The sequence below is a fragment of the Mobula hypostoma genome, chromosome 9, assembly GCF_963921235.1.
Source record: "Mobula hypostoma chromosome 9, sMobHyp1.1, whole genome shotgun sequence".
Lineage (NCBI taxonomy): Eukaryota > Metazoa > Chordata > Chondrichthyes > Myliobatiformes > Myliobatidae > Mobula > Mobula hypostoma.
This window is the reverse complement of record NC_086105.1, coordinates 115,526,226-115,547,209: the sequence shown is the minus strand read 5'-3', so window position 1 is coordinate 115,547,209 and position 20,984 is coordinate 115,526,226. Positions and strand designations below refer to the sequence as shown.

Sequence of the window (20,984 nt, the reverse complement as noted above, 5' to 3'; positions counted from 1 at the left end):
TAAACCCAGCAGATCAAAGCCCTGCAGTTTTACTATAAGTGGTCATGAATGATAGTAGCCAACTACACAGAGATTCCAAAAACATCTCCTTTATCATCTCTGGCAGGCTCCTACATGTGAGTGTTGAAGAAAAAAAATCCATCACATTTATGACCATGTTCAACTAGAAATGGCAAGTAAATGATCCATCTCAGCTTTCAAAGATGCCAGCCTCCAGCCATTTTGATGCATGCCAACGTGACATGAAATGGCTGAGAGCATTGAATACAGCAAAGGCTATGGGATCAGACAATATCCCAGCTATAGTACAAACACTTTTACTCTGGAGTAGCTGCACTTCTAGCCAAGTTGCTCCAATATCAATGGTGGCAGCACTTATTTAGTACTTTTAAAAATTCCCCTGACATGTCCCATTCAATAATGCAGGAAAACTGAAGGGCACTGGGTTGCAAAGAAGGTATATAGCAGGCATGCTTGCGTTCATTAGTCAAGGCATCAACCATTTAAAATTTTGTGTAGGCCACATCTGAAGTAGTGTGATCAGCTCTGCCCACCACACTATGGCGGGGTGGGGGGGGGTGATGTGGAGTTTATAGAGAGAATGCAGAAGAGTTCACCAGGATGTATTGGCTAAAAGGAAAGGTTGGACAAACCTGAACTGTTTTGTCTGGAGCATGGAGGCTGAGGGGGTGGGCGACCAGGTTAGCCTGACATCGGTGGTGGGAAAGATGTTGGAGTCAATTATAAAAGATGAAATTACGACACATCTGGATAGCAGTAACAGGATTGGTCCGAGTCAGCATGGATCTACGAAGGGGAAATCGTGCTTGACTGATCTTCTCGAATTTTTTGAGGATGTAACTATGAAAATGGACAAGGGAGAGCCAGTGGATGTAGTGTACCTGGACTTTCAGAAAGCCCTTGATAAAGTCCCACATAGGAGATTAGTGGGCAAAATTAGGGCACATGGTATTGGGGGCAGAGGAGTGACATGGATTGAAAACTGGCTGGCTGACAGAAAACAAAAAGTAGCGATTAACGGGTCCCTTTCGGAATGGCAGGCGATGACCAGTCGGGTACCACAGGGTTCAGTGCTGGAACTGCAGCTGTTTACAATATATATTAATGATTTAGATGAGGGAATTAAAAGTAACATTAGCAAATTTGCCGATGACACAAAGCTGGGTGGCAGTGTGGAATGTGAGGAGGATGTTATGAGAATGCAGGGTGACTTGGACAGGCTGGGTGAGTGGGCAGATGCATGGCAGATGTAGTTTAATGTGGATAAATGTGAGGTTATCCACTTTGGTGGTAAGAACAGGAAGGCAGATTATTATCTAAATGGAGTCAAGTGAGGAAAAGGGAAAGCACAACGAGATCTAGGTGTTCTTGTACATCAGTCACTGAAACCAAGCATGCAAGTACAGCAGGCAGTGAAGAAAGCTAATGGCATGCTGGCCTTCATAACAAGGGGAATTGAGTATAGGAGCAAAGAGGTCCTTCTGCAGCTGTACAGGGCCCTAGTGAGACCACACCTGGAGTACTGTGTGCAGTTTTGGTCTCCAAATTTGAGGAAGGACATTCTTGATATTGAGGGAGTGCAGCGTAGGTTCACAAGGTTAATTCCCAGGATGGCGGGACTGTTATATGTTGAAAGATTGGAGCGACTGGGCTTGTATACTCTGGAATTTAGAAGGCTGAGAGGGGAACTTATTGAAACATATAAGATTATTAAGGGATTGGACATGCTGGAGGCAGGAAGCATGCTTCCGCTGATGGCTGAGTCCAGAACCAGAGGCCACAGTTTAAGAATAAGGGGTAGGCCATATAGAACGGAGTTGAGGAAAAACTTTTTCACCCAGGAGTGGTGGATATGTGGAATGCTCTGCCCCAGAAGGCTGTGGAGGCCAAGTCTCTGGATGCTTTCAAGAAAGAGATGGATAGAGCTCTTAAAGATAGGGGAATCAAAGGTTATGGGGATAAGGCAGGAACTGGATACTGATTGTGGATGATCAGCCATGATCACAGTGAATGGCGGTGCTGGCTCAAAGGGCCGAATGGCCTACTCCTGCACCTATTGTCCATTGTCTATAAAATTATGAGGCATAAATAGCATAGATAACCCGGGTCATTTTCCCAGGGTGGAAATACCAAATACTGGAAAGATATAGGTTTAAGGTGGGTGCTTGGAACATGTTGCTAGGGGAGGTGGTGGAAGCAGTTGCAACACCAACTCATAAGATGCATTAATACAGAACCACAAACTGACAGAGAATAGAGGGAATTTGACTGTGTGCAGGCAGGTAGTTCAGATTGGCATCATAGTCAATGGTGGGCCAAAGCACCTGATCTTATGATGCACGGTTCTACTTTCTGAATCCAAAATGACTAATTACTGTGCAGTATGCCCCCCCCCTCAAAAGTTTACAAGATTGTGTAAGTTGTATCCCTTTTGAGTGCACCAACTCACCTCCCACCATGGTTTCTCGTGCAGCCCACTGACAGTTTGCATCTACATTTAGTCCTGGGATGCAGGCTGAAGCTGGTCCGGCTAGGGCAGTTTTTCCCTGGATCATCAAGGACATCTGTGTGGACTCAGAGAAAGGAAGCAGCCTTTCAATGGCCAGACCATAGACTCAGTGATGTGGCAGGAACCGTACAAAATTTAAGAGGCATCAGGACAGATATTTAAATGAGCAGGACATAGAGGTATGTGACCAAAGGGGATTTGTCTTGCTGACCACGATGGTCAGTTTGGGTACAGTGAGCTGAAGGCATGTTTCCATGCTGTACAAATCTATGACCCCACTTGGCTCAAAAACACTAAAGCCAACATACAAAATAGAGAATCAGGGTTATTCATTGTCGAAATTCAGATCCGAAAGTAATAATTTCTGACTTTTTAAAATTTTATCTTTTGTTATTACAATTGTGTCTGAATACATTCTCATTCCCCCCCCACCCCAAAACATTGCATCCTTCAAAGGTGAGACTGCTCACCAATCAATGTTGTGAGTGAAAAATAACCAGGGATGTTACCACTGAGGCAACAGCTGAATGAAAATATCAGCAACGAAAGCTGGGGAAAGCTCTCTCTTACAGTTTTATTTTGTGGATTTTGGAAGGTGTCTGAGCAGACTATATTGAGTCGTGTGGCTGCTCAGTCAGGTATCCTAATGCCAGCAGTATCACCTTACATAGCAATAAAGCAAGCAGGGAGCAAAATGTGCTTCATTTGAGCTGAAACTGATCCTTAAAAATAGTAGGATGCAACATTTGCCCTGTAATTTTATAGACGATAGACGACAGACAATAGACAATAGGTGAAGAAGTAGACCATTCGGCCCTTCGAGCCTGCACCGCCATTCTGAGATCATGGCTGATCATCTACTATCAATACCCGGTTCCTGCCTTGTCCCCATAACCCTTGATTCCCCTATCCATAAGATACCTATCTAGCTCCTTCTTGAAATCATCCAGAGAATTGGCCTCCACTGCCTTCTGAGGCAGCGCGTTCCACACCTCCACAACTCTCTGGGAGAAGAAGTTCCTCCTCAACTCTGTCCTAAATGACCTACCCCTTATTCTTAAACCATACCCTCTGGTACTGGACTCTCCCAGCATCTGGAACATATTTCCTGCCTCTATCTTGTCCAATCCCTTAATAATCTTATATGTCTCAATCAGATCCCCCCCCCTCAATCTCCTTAATTCCAGCGTGTACAAGCCCAGTCTCTCTAACCTCTCAGCGTAAGACAGTCCGGACATCCCAGGAATTAACCTAGTGAACCTACGCTGCACCTCCTCCACAGCCAGGATGTCCTTCCTTAACCCTGGAGACCAAAAGTGCACACAATACTCCAGGTGTGGCCTCAGGCCCTGTACAAATGCAAAAGGATTTCCTTGCTCTTGTACTCAATTCCCTTTGTAATAAAGGCCAACATTCCATTAGCCTTCTTCACTGCCTGCTGCACTTGCTCATTCACCTTCAGAAACTGATGAACAAGTACTCCTAGATCTCTTTGTATTTCTCCCTAACCTAACTCCACACCGTTCAGATAATAATCTGCCTTCCTGTTATTGCTCCCAAAGTGAATAACCTCACACTTATTCACATTAAACGCCATCTGCCAAGTTTCTGCCCACTCACCCAGCCTATCCAAGTCACCTTGAATTCTCCTAACATCCTCATCACATGTTACACTGCCACCCAGCTTAGTATCATCAGCAAACTTGCTGATGTTATTCACAATGCCTTCCTCTAAATCATTGACGTAAATCGTAAACAGCTGTGGTCCCAATACCGAGCCCTGTGGCACCCCACTAGTCACCACCTGCCACTCCGAGAAACACCCATTCACTGCTACCCTTTGCTTTCTATCTGCCAACCAGTTTTCTATCCATGTCAATATCCTCCCCCCACTGCCATGAGCTCTGATTTTACCCACCAATCTCCTATGTGGTACCTTATCGAATGCCTTCTGAAAGTCAAGGTACACCACATCCACTGGATCTCCCGCATCTATCTTCCTGGTTACATCCTCGAAAAACTCCAATAGATTAGTCAAGCATGATTTGCCCTTGGTAAATCCATGCTGGCTCGGCCCAATCCTATCACTGCTATCAAGATATGCCACTGTTTCATCATTAATAATGGACTCCAGCATCTAGCATCAATTTTGTCAGTGAGGAAGTGACCATCAGAGAAATACAGCTTGTATGATTTTGGAGATTACCTTGTGCACTAAATGTGAAATTGTACATGGAAATAGCAGATATAATTTTTGTGATGGGCATGAGTTCACCCGAAAATCATCACTAGAATGATCTACAACAGGTTGAGACATTTTTGTGCATAAAACCCGCTACTGATCAATCCAATTTCTGGGCATTTAAGTTTAGAATTAGATTCAAAAACTTTTTCAAAAAAAATTTTTAAGTTCTAAAAATAAAACACATAGCAATCAAGAATTGTATAGCCTGCAAATACAAAGCATGATTTTCAAAACATGCATGTAGAAATCAGCAGTTTTAAAAAAATATTTATATTAACATTACTATTCTGCAAATAGAAACACACTAAGTATTACATCAATAATTTCTGATAGAAATGATCCAGCATTTTCAATCAGCTATCACAAAAAGAACATTTGCCTTTTATTTCAAAAAAACCATGACAATTAAATCCACCTTACAGCAAGGTAAACGTGGGATTAACTGTTGGCCACTGAACATTGAACAAACAGTCAAGCCTCATGAAGCTGTGTTGCAATTTGGGAAATGTGTGAGAGAGTAATGAAAATGTGGTTTGATTTGCACCCATGTGAAATATCACCACACCCAAATTTATCAACACACTTGTTCTGTCTAAATGCAGGCATCTTCATATTCTATATTTTCTTTAACATCTACATGGCAACAACAATTGAAGACCAACAAAATATTTTTGCAACTATGTCATCATCAGCTTTATTTGTTCACAATATGCATGCTCCTTATAATTTGCCAAATCCAAAATACCGTCTATTGCCATCTGCATACCCTTCACAACGCTAAATATCTCTAAAGAGCTGCAGTTTTTTCTTATTTGCTTACTTCTAATTGAAAAGCAATTCTCTAAATAGAAATCAAGAGTAAGGGGAAAGGAAGGGAGAATTAAGGATATAAATCAGAGAGAATGCAGAAGAGATTTACAAGGACCAATGCCTCTCATCATCTTATACACCTCCATCAGGTCACCTCTCATCCTCCGTCGCTTCAAGGTGAAAAGGCCAAGTACACTCAACCTATTCTCATAAGGGACACCCTCCAATCCAGGCAACATCCTTGTAAATGAAAGTGTTGAATAAATGCTTCCAAGTCTCTTCGAATTTAACCGAAGGATCAAAAATTACACTTCTAATTTTCTTTATGACCCTTTCTACCTGTGCTGCCACTCTCAAGGAATTATGTTCTGGGACCTCTGCTCTTTGTGATTTTTATAGATGACCTGGATGAGGAAGTAGAAGGGTGGGTTAGTAAGTTTGTCAATGACACAAAAGTTGGAGGTGTTGTGGTTAGTCTGGAGGGTTGTCACAGGTTACAGTGTGACATCAATAGGATGCAGAACTAAGCTGAGAAGTGTCAGATGGAGTTCAACCCAGATAAGCGTGAAGTAGTTCATTTCAGTTGGTCAAATTTGAAGACAGAATATAATATTAATGATAAGACTCTTGGCAGTGTGGAGGACCTGTAAGATCTTGGGGTCCGTGTCCACAGGACACTCAAAGTTGCTGCACAGGTTGACAGAAAGCAACCTGTCTCAATCCACATTTGCCAGATCCTTTCTGACACCATCAAAATTGGCCTTTCCCCAACTTAGAATCTCAAACAGAAGACCAGTCCTATCCTTTTCCATACTTACTAATAGCATTATGATCACTGGTTGCAAAGTGTTCCTCAACACAAACTTCTCCCACCTGTCCTGTCTAATTTCCTAATAGGACATCTAATATCGCACTCTCTCTAGTTGGAACTTCTGTATACTGATGAAGGAAACTTTTCTGAACACATTTGACAAACTCCCATCCAGCCCTTTTACATCATGGCAGTCCCAGTCAGTACCTGGGAAGTTAAGATCACCTACTATCCCAACCTAATGTTTCTTGCAACAGTCTGCAATCTCTCTACAAATTTGCTCCCCTACATCCCGCAGATCATTGGGTGGTCTATAGTATAATTCTATTAATGTGGTCATACCTTTCTTATTCCTCAGTTCTGCCCATAAAGCCTCAACAGACGAACTCTCTAGTCTGTCCAGACTGAGCACTACGGTGATGTTTACCCTGACTAGTAATGCCCTCCCCCCTTATCACATCCAAAACAACAAAACCCCAAAACTTTGAGCTGCCAGTCCTGCCCCTCCTGCAACCAAGTTTCACTAATGGCTACAATGTCATAATTCAACATGCTGATCAATGCCCTAAGCTCATCTACCTTTCCTACCATATTCCTTGCATTGAAATATATGCAGCTCAGAACATTAGTCCTACCTTTCAATTCCTGACTTTGTATGTAGGCTTAACAACATGTTTCTCCACAACCACTCCACGATCTGTTCTGGCATTCTGGTTCCCATCCCCCTGCAACTCTAGTGTAAACCTCCCCACCCCATGCAGCAGTAGCCAATCTACCCACTATGATTTAAGTTCCCCTCTAGTTCAGGTGCAAACTGCCCCTGCTGTACAGGTCCTACCAGTAACCAGTGATATACTTCCAAGTTAGGATGGTGTGTAACTTACTGGTGGTGCTCCTCATTCTTGGCAATACAGGGTGCAGGTTCTGGTACATGCTGTTGAAATGGTTAGGTTAGCAAACATAGTGCATTTGGTACACAGTGCAGTCACAGTGCAATAGATAAAAGAAAAGGATGATTATACAGGAGGAAGGGGTTACCAATCGAGTAGGCTGCTTTGTTCTGGATGGTATCGATCCATCTGTATGTTGCAGGAGCCAGACTCTCCAGGTGAGTATGCTGCTCCTAATTTGTATGCACTGAGATGCTGAAAAGACTCTAGGGTGCTAGGTTGTGTGTAACTATCCCCTAGCCTGTTCTTGTAGCTGCTATGTAGTATTTACTGTACTTAGCTGGTCCAGTTGAGCTTCTGATCCATTGTGTTTAGGGTGGAGAACTTGGTGAAACTAATACCCTTTGATGTCTTGTTTAAGTGGTTAGACTCCCTCCTGCTGGCTATTGCCTGTCATCTTTGTGAGACAGATGCTACTTGGCACTTATCAGTACATGGTAGAATACTTATTAGGTCCTGCCGCTCCATTTACTGAGGAATAACAAATGGATTTGCAGCTTGTGCAACTTGTGCAATCATAGGCAAAGATCCTTTCTTATGAGAGTGGTGTGAGCTGCCAGTGGAAGAGGTAGATGCAGGTTCAGTTGAAGCATTTAAGATAACTTTGGATGGGTGCATAATGAGTAGTGTATAGAACCTATAGTCCAGGTGTAGATACATGGAACGAGGCAGAAGACCAGGACATCACAGACTAGATGGACTGTTTCTACACTGTGGTGCTGGAAGCTGGTTGGGTCTAGAACTATCCTGGGGTTGGAAAGACTGACTTAACAACCATCTGCCCTTATCCTAAGTATGATTCAGAATAGTGGAATGGTTTCCCACTGGTCGCCACTGGGAGAGTTGACCGTTGTTAATTCAGAAATTAAGTTATTTCAAAAAAAATACAGCAGGCAGGCAATGTCCAGCATTCACAGAAGTAATGCATAAATTGCAAGAGAAGTCCTTTATGCTACAAAACTCCCAAAAGAAATTGATTCATCTGTGAATGACAAGAGAAATTAAAGATAGCGATAAATCCAAGGTAGTGGCTTATGAAGATGCCAGAAATAGTAAAAGCCCTGAGGAGTGAAAGCATTTCCAAACTCATAAAGAAGGACATGAAAATGATGAAGAAAGGCAAGATAGAAAACAAGAGTAGGCTATCTAGAAACATAAAATGTTCTGCAGAAGCTTCTGTAAGTATGTAATAAGGAAAAGCCTAGCAAGGACAAATGAGGGTCTTTATTGCTAAAGATGAGAACATAATTTATGAAGGAAATAGCAGATGAATTAAACAACTAATTTGTGTCTGACTTGATGAAACAAGCCATAAAATCTGCCAGAAATGTTAAAGAATCAAGGATATAGCAAAAATGAGGAACTGCAAGAAATGTAGTCATCAAAAAATGCTACAAGTTAAACTGCTGAGCTTGAAGGCGGATAAATCCAAAGGCCCAGCTATCCAGTTCCCAGAGCTCTGAAAGAGGCAGTGGAAGACGTATTGAGCACTCTAGTAGTTAATCTTTTCTGAAATTCTGTAGTCTCTGGAATTGTTCCTATGAATTGGAAGGTACTAAATGTGACCCGATTATTCAACCAAGAAGTGTGAGAAATCAAGAAACTGTGAGCCTAACATTAAAAGCAGGGAAAATTCTAGAATATATAATGAATAGTGTTAAAAATACTTGAAAACAATAGCAGGATTGGACAGAGTCAGCCTGGATTTCCAAAAGGATATTTATTTTTGGCTAATCTGCTCAGGTAGTTTGCAGATATAACAGCCAAAGGCCATGGTGAGACTAAATTGGTGCATTAGCACAATTTTCATCTCCTTAATTAAGAAAGGATGCATTTCCCATTGAAGGAGTACAATGAAGATTGCCTAGACTGGTTCCAAGATTGCATGTTTGCAGCTTGAAGACAGATTGACAGGAGTTACAAAGTTGTGAGAAAATCTCATTGAAACTTACGAAACCCTTTTGGAATTTGAGAGGCTGAATGCAAAGAAGATGTGTTCCCCGGCTGAGGAGGCTTGAGCCACAGTCCCAACCTCAGAATAAGGGGCAATCTCATTAATATGAGATGAGCAGACATTTCTTCACTGAGAAGGTGGTGATCATTGGAATGATTTAGTCACGAGGGCGGAAGAGGTTCAGTCAATGAATTCATTCAAAACAGAGATTGATAGATTTCTGTATGTTAAGGGAATCAAGGGCATGGGGTTACTGATGAGGATAATGGAGATACAAAGGCTGAAGATCAGCCATGATCTTGATGAATTTTAACGGTCTGCTTCTGTTCTTTCTTATGTTCTTATGTCGGTGGAATTGTTTCATTATGCTGAGTTTTATGGGGTGGGTTTTACTAACTGAAAGGATGTGAAAGGAAATTAGGTTGAAACCTTCAAAAGAAAATTTGGTTAGTACTGAAGAGGAAGAATTTGCTATGTTACATTGAGAAAAGATACAGGACTCCAACTACAACAGCAATTGCAAGCACTTTAATGTGCATCTTTAACATACTTCCGGTTTGGTCGCCGGCCGCTCAACCAAGGTTCAGCAGGGGGGCGGGCACCCAGTGCTCAGCCGGGGGCTGGGGGCCATGGTCGAGTGGTCGGCGACTTGGGCTGGCTCCCCCACACTGGACTTAGTCTGGTGAGGAGGGTGTGAGGACACCCAGCAGGACTAGAAAAAACAAGACCTGACAAAGGGCGGATGAGCTCCTTGTGAGCTCTGTGGAAGAAATTAAAGCCCCACCAAGTATCTATGAATCGTATGTTATACACCTAGTTAGAAGAGACATGATGAACTTGGGCGCTGCACCGTGTGCCTGGACCTGCCCAAGGCCTCCGCCTAAGGAAGGGCCGAGCTTGAAGAAGCGGCCGCGGCTGGAGGCCGACACAGCTTCGGGCTCGAGTTCGACGGGGGCAGCGGCAGGCGGTGCCGAGGTGGCCAGCGAGAACAAACTGGAGGAGAGGCTGTACTCGGTGCTGTCGCAAGATTGAAGAAGATGCAGATGCATAGCCGCCAACCCTGGATTCAGGACGGCACCCACTGACTGACTGACTGAACATACCAGAACATGAAAAAGTGTGTCACTGGAGCATTAGAAATTTGACACTGACTGCATGGGAAAATAACATAACAGCGAATCAAAACCTTCATTGAAAGGGAAGGCTTTAAAGAACTTCTTGAAGGAGGAAAGAGAAGTGGAGAGAGAGGGGTTCAGTGGGAGAATTCCAGAAGCTAATGGTGATTTCATTCATCAGATTCATCAGTGGCAAGACAGCATAACAGAAAAGAAAAATAATGAAATACAAATGATGTTCAAACAACATATTGTATCGTTTGGGCTTCACAACTGAAGACAATGGCTGACAGTGAGGTTGGCAATGTCCAGAAGAGGTTCAGGTGATTGGAGGTTCAGGAGAATGCCAAGAATGAAAGGGTTAACATACGAGGAGTGATTGATAGCTCTGGGCATGTATTTGCTGGAATTTAGAAGAGTGATGGGGAAGTCTGATTGCAACCTATCAAATATTGAAAGGTTTGGATAAAGTGAATGTGGAGAGGATGTTTCTGATTGTGAGGGAGTCTAGGGTCAGAGGTTGCAGCTTCAGAACTGATGGATGTCCATTTAGAACAGAGTTGAGGAAAAATTTCCTTGGTCACAGGGTGGTGAATTTGTGGAATTCATTGTCAAAGGCAGATGTGCAGGCCAAGTCATTGGGTATATTGAAGGCAGATGTTGATAGGTTCTTGATTAATCAGGATGTCAAAGTTACAGGGAGAATGCCGGAAAATTGGGTTCAGAGGGATAAAAAAAAAATCAGCCATGATGGAATGGCAGAGCAGACTCAATGGACTGAATGGCCTACAGTAATTCTGCTCCTATGTCTTATGATCTTATGGTTATTAAAAATGATCTGCAAAATGACACTATTGAAAGATACTTTGGAAGTTTATAAGGCAGAGATCAGGCCACAGTAGTAATTGAAAATGAAGATATGAGTTTTGAAATTGAGACATTGCCAGAGCAAGGGACAACACGGGATCAATAATTATATGGACTTTGTGTGTAAAGAGCTTGGCATGGATTAGGATAATGGAGTAATGTTTTAGATTATCTCAAGTCTATGAAAATGTAGGTAACTGCCAAAATATCATTGGAAATGGCAAGCTTAGAGATATTGGAAGCATGGATGAGGAATTCAGGAGAAGGTGAGCTGAGGTAGAGTCAGAATTGATATTTATGATTATATGTTTGTTGTCAGAAGATCATTTTGGAGTCAAATAAAGGATTATGGTTATCAAGCAGTTGCCAAGAAATGTGATGGTGTTCATGGACAGGAATCTGGATTTGTAGATCTGAACACAATGCATTAGTCTTCCAAATATTATATAGAAGGAAAGACTTTTTTCATCCAGTCCTGGATGTCAGCCAACTGGTTTGACAACTTACGTTTGTAGATATACAAGAGCAAAACACATCACAGCGGGACTTGGTCATAAGGCTTTGTAAGCCTCCTCTACTATTCAATAGGTTAATAATTGATCTGCCACATCAAGTCCACATTGCTGTTTTACTGCCATCCGAAACCCAAATGAGCTCAGCCTTGAGTATACTACTGAGAATAAACTGACTTTTCAGTAGGGAATTCAAAAGGCTTAAAACCTTTTGAATTTTTTTAATTAAATGCAATCGTGAACAATAGAAAGATCAGAAATGATGATCAAGTCAACTAGTTCCCAGAGAGAACTCTGATAGGCCAGTCAGATGGTTCACTGCTGCTCAGCGATAGAACACAAAACAGGCACAAGGGTCTCTAGCCCCTGTACCCCAGAAACACGCCTGAGTGGTGCGGCGGAGGTACGTGCCACGCATGACCTGATCTGAAAACATCATGTTGACTCATAACAGATCGTGCTCATGGTGGAACAGCTTAGTCAAGAATGGGGTGATCTGATCAGCACAGATGGACAAATTATACCTCCACTACCCCTTAACAAAGCAACTTCTCCCCCATCTCAATCCTAGAAGACTGCATCTTAAAGCCATGTATCCCAATTGTAGACAGTCATTTCTATTACGCTTACCCTCACCATCCCTCTCATAACCTTATATGGTTCAATGAAGTCACTTCTGCTTCTTCTGAGGTTCAATGAATAGAGACCCATTCTACATAACCACTCAAACACAGTCAGCAGCTTTTAGAAACATTTTGCACAGTCTAAATAGGCTGAATGAGGTAAGACTGTGACACGCAACTATAATTCCTAGATAAAGCAAGATAAACATGATTCAGATTTCCTGTTGTATGAGCTTTGCTTTCCCAAGTACTATATTATCACTGCACGCATAGGCAATGGTAAACATAGATAAAAACAAAATGGAGCAGCTGTCACACATTATTTTTAAGTTAAGGCAGTTAGGGATATGTGAACAAGGCTGAAAGCAGTCTGCATATTTTATATATATACACATTGCACTTACTACTATCAGTTTTATGCTTTGAGTGAAGAAATATTTGCAGAAAATAACAGGAGCTTAGTTACTTCAGCGTTGCCACATATTGCCATGTGGATTCTAAGTCTACGGTGAAGAAAAACACAAAGCATTCGAATAACACTTAAATAAATGTGGAGAATTCTACCTGGCTCTTTCAGAATTTTTCAGATACTGTGTTCTGTACAAAACAAGACACACGTGATCAAGTACATCATCTGGCAACATCAGGCCCATTTATACAAACAACAAACATAGATAATGTACTCTCACATTGAAATGAAGAAGTGAGCTGCAATCCTCGCACTTCGCTTCCCACCATCACTTCTCCCCACAATCCCAGATCCCCAGTTCATTCACTTAGCCTCCTTCTTTAGTGGAGAAAGGATGGATCTGGATTATTGAGATTCCAGTTTATTTCATTGCCCTACCACTGTACTTCTGCCACAGTTACTGATGAGAAGTTGATCCATTAACCCCAAAAGACATTAAGGAGCTCCAAAAGTAATGAGGTGACTTGAGATTTATAGAATGAGTTGCATTTTGGAAGGTCACTGTAAGAGGAAAGTATACAGTAAAAGTCAAGCCCCTTAAAAACATTGATACACAGAGGGATCTTGGGATACAAGTCCATAGCTCACTGAAAGTGGCAACACATGCAAAGAACAGGAGGTTGGAGAAAAAGGCATTCCAGTATATTTGCCTTCATCAGCCAGGGGATTGAATATAAAAATCGGCAAGCCATATTGCAGCTGTTTAAAAGTGGTTAGGCTAACAACCTCAAAGCAGTATGGCAGAAGGATATGGAAAGCAATATTGAAGATAATGTGTGGTCAAATATTTTATCAAATGTGGGTAGACATATTAGGGAAGTGAGAGGGAAATTTATTCAATATAAGATAGTACACAGATATTATTGTACACCAACAGGACTCTACAAAATGGGGATTGTTGATAATAATTTATGCTGGAAATGTAAAAATGAGGTGGGCACATATTTTCACATGATTTGGGAGTGTTCCATGGTTTGTCCATTTTGATGTAAAGTTCTTGATTTGTTGGGGAGTTGGTCGGGTTCCACACTGCCCTTGTGCCCATGGCTTTGTCTCCTGGGTGATAGGACAATGTTACCTAATGTAAACAATGACAAGTTGGTCGGGTTCCACACTGCCCTTGTGCCCATGGCTTTGTCTCCTGGGTGATAGGACAATGTTACCTAATGTAAACAATGACAAGTTCATTATTTTAAAGGTGGGTCTCATCACAGCTGCAAGAATTGTATTGCAAAACTGGAAAAAAACCCAGATGTCCCACTGTGAAGGAATGGACTGAGGAAATGATTAAGATTTCATCATATGAACACATGTTGGGAAGAATTAACAGTGAGGGAAAAGTGCAAGACGCGTGGGATCAGTTTTGGTTGTATGTTAATTTAAACTTAAATTAGAACTTCTTTCTGTTTCTAAGTTTTACTTGTTTTCCTGTCATGGGATGGCTGTGTAAATATGCTGTACTCTATCTGCTCCATGACATGCTGTGCTGCTTTGTAAAATAAGAATAAATAATAATAAAAATTTGAATTACAAAAAAAGAGTGGTTAGGCCAGGTTTAGAGTATTCGGTGCAGGTCACATCACCACATTATAGGAAGGATGCAGAGGTTTTGGAGAGGGTGCAGAAAAGCTCACTAGGATGACTCCTGAGTGAGAAAATATCAGTTAGAAGGAGAGGTTTGACAAACTTGGATAGCTCTCTGTGGAGCATCAGAGACAGAAGATGACCTGATAGAAATACACAAAATTATGGCAGGCACAGAAGGGGTAGAAAGTCAGGAGCTGTTTTTTCCCCAGGTAGGAAATGCCAAATACTAGACACTTATCTTTAAGACTGGGTGTGTGGGGGTGGAATTTAAAGACATTTATGTTGAAAGTCTTTTTTTTTAAAAAGAGTGGTAGTTGCCAGGAATGCACTGTCTTTAGAAGTAGTAGAAGCAAATACAACAGCAATGCTTAAGATACACTTAGACTGCCACGTGGATAGGCATGGAATGGAGGATACTGTACCTCAGATTATTGGCTCATAATTTGTGAATTCTGCTCGGGCCAATTACCACTACAAATACCAGTCAGCTGTAATAGGAACTTGGAAAAAGTAAGACATGGAGTCCCTCAAGGCAGTCCCGCAACAAGAAATTGACTGATCTACACCTTTATTGCATCTATCTAGATTGCTTCTATAACCTTTAATACCCTTTCTTAACAATAATGTTTCAGAATCAACCTTGAGCTTACTCAACCACAGGCTACGAGCAACATTAGCAAAGGAAAGCACAAAGCTCACAATATTAATAAAATTATTTCAACTTTTTGAGAATAAATTTGAAGGAACTGCCTGACGTCTTTGTACAATGATCTATTATTTGCATCCATTTTTCTCTAATGCTGCTTCACTCCTGTTTGTCCACCTCTGGTTATTTTGGTAGCTCTTTGCCCATCGATGATGAGAGGGGCTGCTGAAGCTAGAAATCAAGTGAATATTTTAAAACAGACAAGCGGTATTTTATTTTGCCATTTACAGGTTATGGAACTAAGGCAGGGTGAGGGAGAACATGTTTAATACAGTCAGCAACTAAGTGAATGAACCTCTTTTCCTCTATTCTTAAAATGAAAAACCTGATCAAAGATTGTGAAGGTTTGTTAGAACAGAAATAGGAATAGATTATTTCCACTAATCACTCAGATTACAGAAAAGAATTCAGACAGATCAAGATAAAAAGATGAGGGCAGATTAAAATCTTCACTTGAGGATTGCTGAGAATATGAAATTCTTCAACAGAAATCACTGTTGAGGCACTTTAACAAAAAAGATTAGATAATGTTGGCAAGAAAATTGAAGGCTTTGGGCAGTGAGCAAGAGATTAGACTAAGTAGGCGTGTATTGCTAATAAACAAATACCTCTATCAATCAGTCAAGATTCCACAATAAAAGAGCAAAAAAAAAATCCATTATCCCCAGTTTTCACATGTTCAATTGATCCCCTACCCTAGAGCTTCTCTCACTATCTCTAGGCAAAAAGCCATATAGAAATTGACAGAAGGTTCGAGTGCAGTGACACATTCATCTTTTGTTGAGAAATCTCGTTAAAGTTGCAGCAGCTCCTTCACAATATGAGGAGTTCAAGAGAATATGTAATGCAATAAATGTCCTATTCACACAATAAATATCCTATTCTGTACTCAAAGTGAGATAGAATCGTATGTTGCTATTATTAGACCAACATCTGTTGTATGACATCGCTTGATTTTTGTTGTGAATTAGAAGTTGCTAGAACTTCTTTCGAAACCTGCTGATTTAGCCAACAAAAAAAATCATATTTAATGTATCACTCTTAAAAGAGTGAAACTTTCCACAATGCTTTGTATGATTGTTATCTGTGGGTACCTGGCAATGGAACATATACTGAAATTTTAGAACAGGAGAATAAACTCTAGGTTAAAAATACTGAAACCGGATTTTTAAAGGAGGAAAGTGAGGAAGGTGGCATCTACATCTGGTTTCTTGTTCAATGTATGCCTCATCATTTTTAATGGCACATAAATCCATGGGCCACTTGTGCAAAAGTAGACCTTCTTGGCATTTGAGGCGCCTGCCTATGAAAGACTTAGAGGACCTGCATAATCAGCCAGTCAGGATCCCTATCCTATTTCCCCTAGAGTGGGTGTCATCACTAAGTACCTATATAACTCACAAACCTCTCTCCAGTCACCTAATCTTCTATTATTCTGTCAACTCTGCCCACAAAGACACCATGTTCTAGCCTCTGATCACACCTTAGAACGACTCAGCAAATCACTGTGCTATCTTCCCTACATCCCACGACTTCCCCTCATATATACCAAAACTAATGATCTCCATCCCCTCTCTCCCATCCTTCTTACTAATCCTGCTACTTAATATCCACCATCAATCTAACCCAGTTTTCTATTCACAACTAATGATTCTACCCATGTCTTCCCTCCAATCATGCTGGTAGTTCACTCGCTGGTTGAGGAAGACTTCCGGTAGCTGGTCCAGGGCAAAATGTTGTTTGACTGTCAAATTCTGACCAAATTCTAAGTACTCAAGGTTTGGGAAGAGAATTCCAGGCCTTAAGGTTCAGACAGTTGAAGGAATGGCCACCACTTAATTAAGAGGATGTTTCCTATGGTGGGAGAGTCTAAGACCAGAGGACACAACCTCAGAATAGAGGGGCATCCTTTAGAATGGAGATGAGGAGGAATTTCTTCAGCCAGAGAGTGGTGAATCTGTGGAATTCTTTGCCAAGAGTAGCTGTGGAGGCCAAGTCTTTATGTATATTTTAGGCAGAGGTTGATAGACTCTTGATTGATCACGGCATGAAGGAATACAAGAAGAAGGGAGGAGACTGGGGCTGAGAGGAAAATTGGATCAACCATGAAGAAATGGTGGAGCAGACTCGATGGGCCAAATGGCCTAATTCTGCTCCCATATCTTATGGTCTTATTGTCTTAAGGAGCAAAGTAAATAAGGCTAGGGTTAGATAAATTGAAAACTCTCAGAGGATTGTAGATTTAGAAGATGTCACCATAGTAGGAACCTCAGAATTATTTTTAGTAGAGGAAAGTTCTCTCAATATTTAATCTACACTTTAAATATACATTTTATATGATACATTCAGTGGCTACATTGTTAGTTATCTCCTATACCTAATAAAGTGGCTGCTGAGAGTATGTTTGTGATCTTCTGCTGCTCTAGCCCAACCACTTGAAGATTTGGTGTGTTATGAATTCAGGTCTGCTTTTCTGCACACCATTCTGGCCATTCTCCTCTAACCTCTCTCATTAACAAGGCATTTTTGCCCACGGAACTGCCACTCATTTGATGCTTTTTTTGTTTTTTGCACTATTCTCAGTAAGCTCTAGACGCAGTTTTCTGTGAAAATCCCAGCAGATCAGCAGTTTCTGAGATACCACCCCATCTGGCACCAACAATCAGTCCATGGTCAAAGTTACTTAGATACAAAGTCACTTTCTTCCCCATTCTGATGTTCGGGTGAACCTCTTGACCATGTCTGCGTGCTTTTATGCATTGAGCTGCTGCCACGCAATTGCCTGATTAGATATTTGCGTTAATGAGCAGGTGTACAAGCGTACCTAAGAAAAGAGCAACTAAGTACATATATGACAGCCTTGTTAGCAGGACAGGATCTTTTGGTCCTGATATAGACCTGTGAAACACATGGTCAAAGAAGTCAGTCAAGTCTAGCTATGTTTACCGGAATAAACTGCGTGACCAAATAGCTACTGTTCTGAAGGAAATAGAAGAACATTTTTCTAAGAGAAACAATGAATCAGCAGGAAATGAAACATACACTTCATAGCTGAATTCTCTGAATTTCTCAAACATTATTTCTGCTTAAAGAGTAGGCACTACAAATCTGAGGCTTCCTGGCATAGCATGGAAAAGCAGTCAATTTACGTAGGCAATCAGTTAATATGAATTACCTCTACTGTCAATGTTGGCATTATCATTTATTTCTGTGACAGGATTACTGGTGTTCTCCATTTCATTGGCTTCCCCTCTTCTCTACGGCCAAGGTTGATGGCTCTGATATTCACTATCATGAAGTGCTTCAAGAGGTTGATCGTGCTACGTATTAGCTTCTGCCTCCCAGACAACCTTGACCCACTGCAATTTCCCTACTACTGAAACAGTCTACAGCACCTCCTCCACAATCTCAACCAGCACAGGAGCACCGCAGGGCTGTGTACTTAGACCCCTGCTCTACTTGCTTTACATTTATGACTGTGTGGTTAAGTACAGCTCCAACAGCATATACAAGTTTGCTGCCAACACCACTGTTGTGGACTGCATCGATAGTGGTGATGAATCAGCATACAGGAGGGAGACTGAAAACTTGGCTGAGTGGTGTAATAACAACAACCTCTCACTCAGTGTCACTAAGACCCAAGGAACTGATGGTGGACTTCAGGAGTGGGAAACCGGAGGTCCATGAGCCAGTAATCATCAGAGGATCTGAGGTGGAGAGAGTCAGTAACTTTAAATTCCTGGGTGTCACTATCTCAGAGGATCTGTCATAAAAATATTATTGCAATGAAAGCATAACAGAGCATCTATTTCCTCAGGAGTCTGCGGTGGTTCAGTATGTCATTGAAAACCTTGGCAAACTTCTATAGATGTGTAGTGGAAAGTATTCTGACTGGCTGCATTATAGCCTGGTATGGAAACGCCAATGCCTTTGAGTAGAAAATCATACAAAAGCTAGTGGATTAGGCCCAGAACATCACGGGTTAAACCTTTAAGCACATCTGCATGAAATGTTGACATAGAAAAGCAGCATCCATAATCAAAGATCCTCACCACTCAGACCAGGCTCTTTTCTTGCTGTTGCCATCAGGTAGAAGTTACAGGTGCCTCAGGACTCTCACCACCAGGTTCAAGAACAATTACTACCCCTCAACCATCAGGCCCTTGAATAAGAGGGGATACTCATTCAAGGACTCTGGAATATTGTTTTTTCATGCTAGTCATTTATTACTATTTATTTATGTCTGCATTTGCACAGTTTGTTGACAATTTCTGATGTTTACAGTTACTGTTCTATCGATTTCCTAAGTATGCCCACAGATAAAGAACCTCAGAGATGTATATGGAGACATGTATGCACTCTGATAATAAGTTTTACTCTGTACTTTGAACTTTGAACAGATGTCATCTGCCTGGCCCTAGACTCATCTCTGGAGTATCTGGACAGTGAAAACACCTACTTTAGAATATTATTAATTACAGCTTTGCCTTCAATACCATAATTCCAAGCAAACCAATCCCCAATTTCCTAGTTCTGGAAGTCCCTTTGCAAATGGATCCTTGATTTCCTGACCAAGAGACTGCAATTAACAAGGATAGGCAACAACACCTCCATTACAATTATCCTCAGTACTGTTGCCCCATTTGGATGTGTCCTCAATCTCCTACTCTGCCCTTTATACACTCAAAAATTTACTTTTACTTCACCAAAAGTTTCTAGATTCTACCACAGTAACAAGCCATATCTCAAATAATGACGAGTCAGAGTACAGGAAAGAGACAGAGAGCATAGTGACATGATGCCATGACAACAATCTTTCTCTCAATGTCTGCAAAAGAGAAGAGCCTGCTTTACTTCAGGAAGCCAGTTGGTACACACACACCTGTTTACATCAACAGTGCTGAGGTGGAGGGAGTTGAGAGCTTCAAGTTACTTGGAGTGAACATCACTAATATCTTGTCCTGGTCGAACAACATTGAGGCCATGGCAAGAAAGCACCACTACTTTCACAGGAAGTGAGGAAATATAACATATTCATGTTAACCTTCACTAATTTTTAATTGTTGCACTATAGAAATCATCTGATCTGGATGTATCACAGCTTGGTATGATAACTGGTCTGTCCACGTCCATGATCAGAAACAACATCTCCACCTCACTAGCAGTCAACACTGGCATACGTCAAGGATGTGTGCTTAGCCCACTGCTCTACTCTCTCTACACTATTAATAATTGTGTGGCTTGGCACAGTTCAAACGTCAGTAAGACCAAAAAACTGATTGTGGACTTCAGAAAGGGTAGGACAAGAGAATACTCACCAGTCCTCATAGAGGAATCAGAAGTGGAAAGGGTGAGCAATTTCAAGTTCTGGGTGTCAACATCTCTGAGGATCCAACCTGGTCCCAACATATTGATGCAGCTATATTTCATTAGGAGCTTGAGATGACTTGATATGTCTCCAAAAACACTTGAAAATTTCTACACAAGTACTGTGGAGAGAATTCTAACCGGCTGCATCACTGTCTGTTATGGGGGGACTACTGCACAGGATCAAAGTGAGCTGCAGAGAGTTGGAAACTTAGTCAGCTCCATCATGAGCATTAGTCTCTATAGTATCCAGAACATCTTCAAGGAGCGATGCCTCAAAAAGGTGGCATCCATCATTAAGGTCCCCCTTCACCCAGATCATGCCTTGTTCTCATTGTTACCATCGGGAAGGAGGTACAGAAGCCTGAAAGCACCCACTCAGTGATTAAAGAACAGCTTCTTCCCCTCTGCCCGTGATATTAAACCTAATTTTTGATT

The 20,984-nt window shown here is 41.5% G+C and overlaps 1 protein-coding gene across 2 annotated transcripts in view; it reads right to left on the bottom strand.

Moving 5' to 3' along the window:
- Positions 1 to 20,984, bottom strand: part of card11 (caspase recruitment domain family, member 11) — a 328,314-nt gene that overhangs the window by 206,139 nt on the left and 101,191 nt on the right. The gene's annotated exons all lie outside the window — the stretch shown is intronic.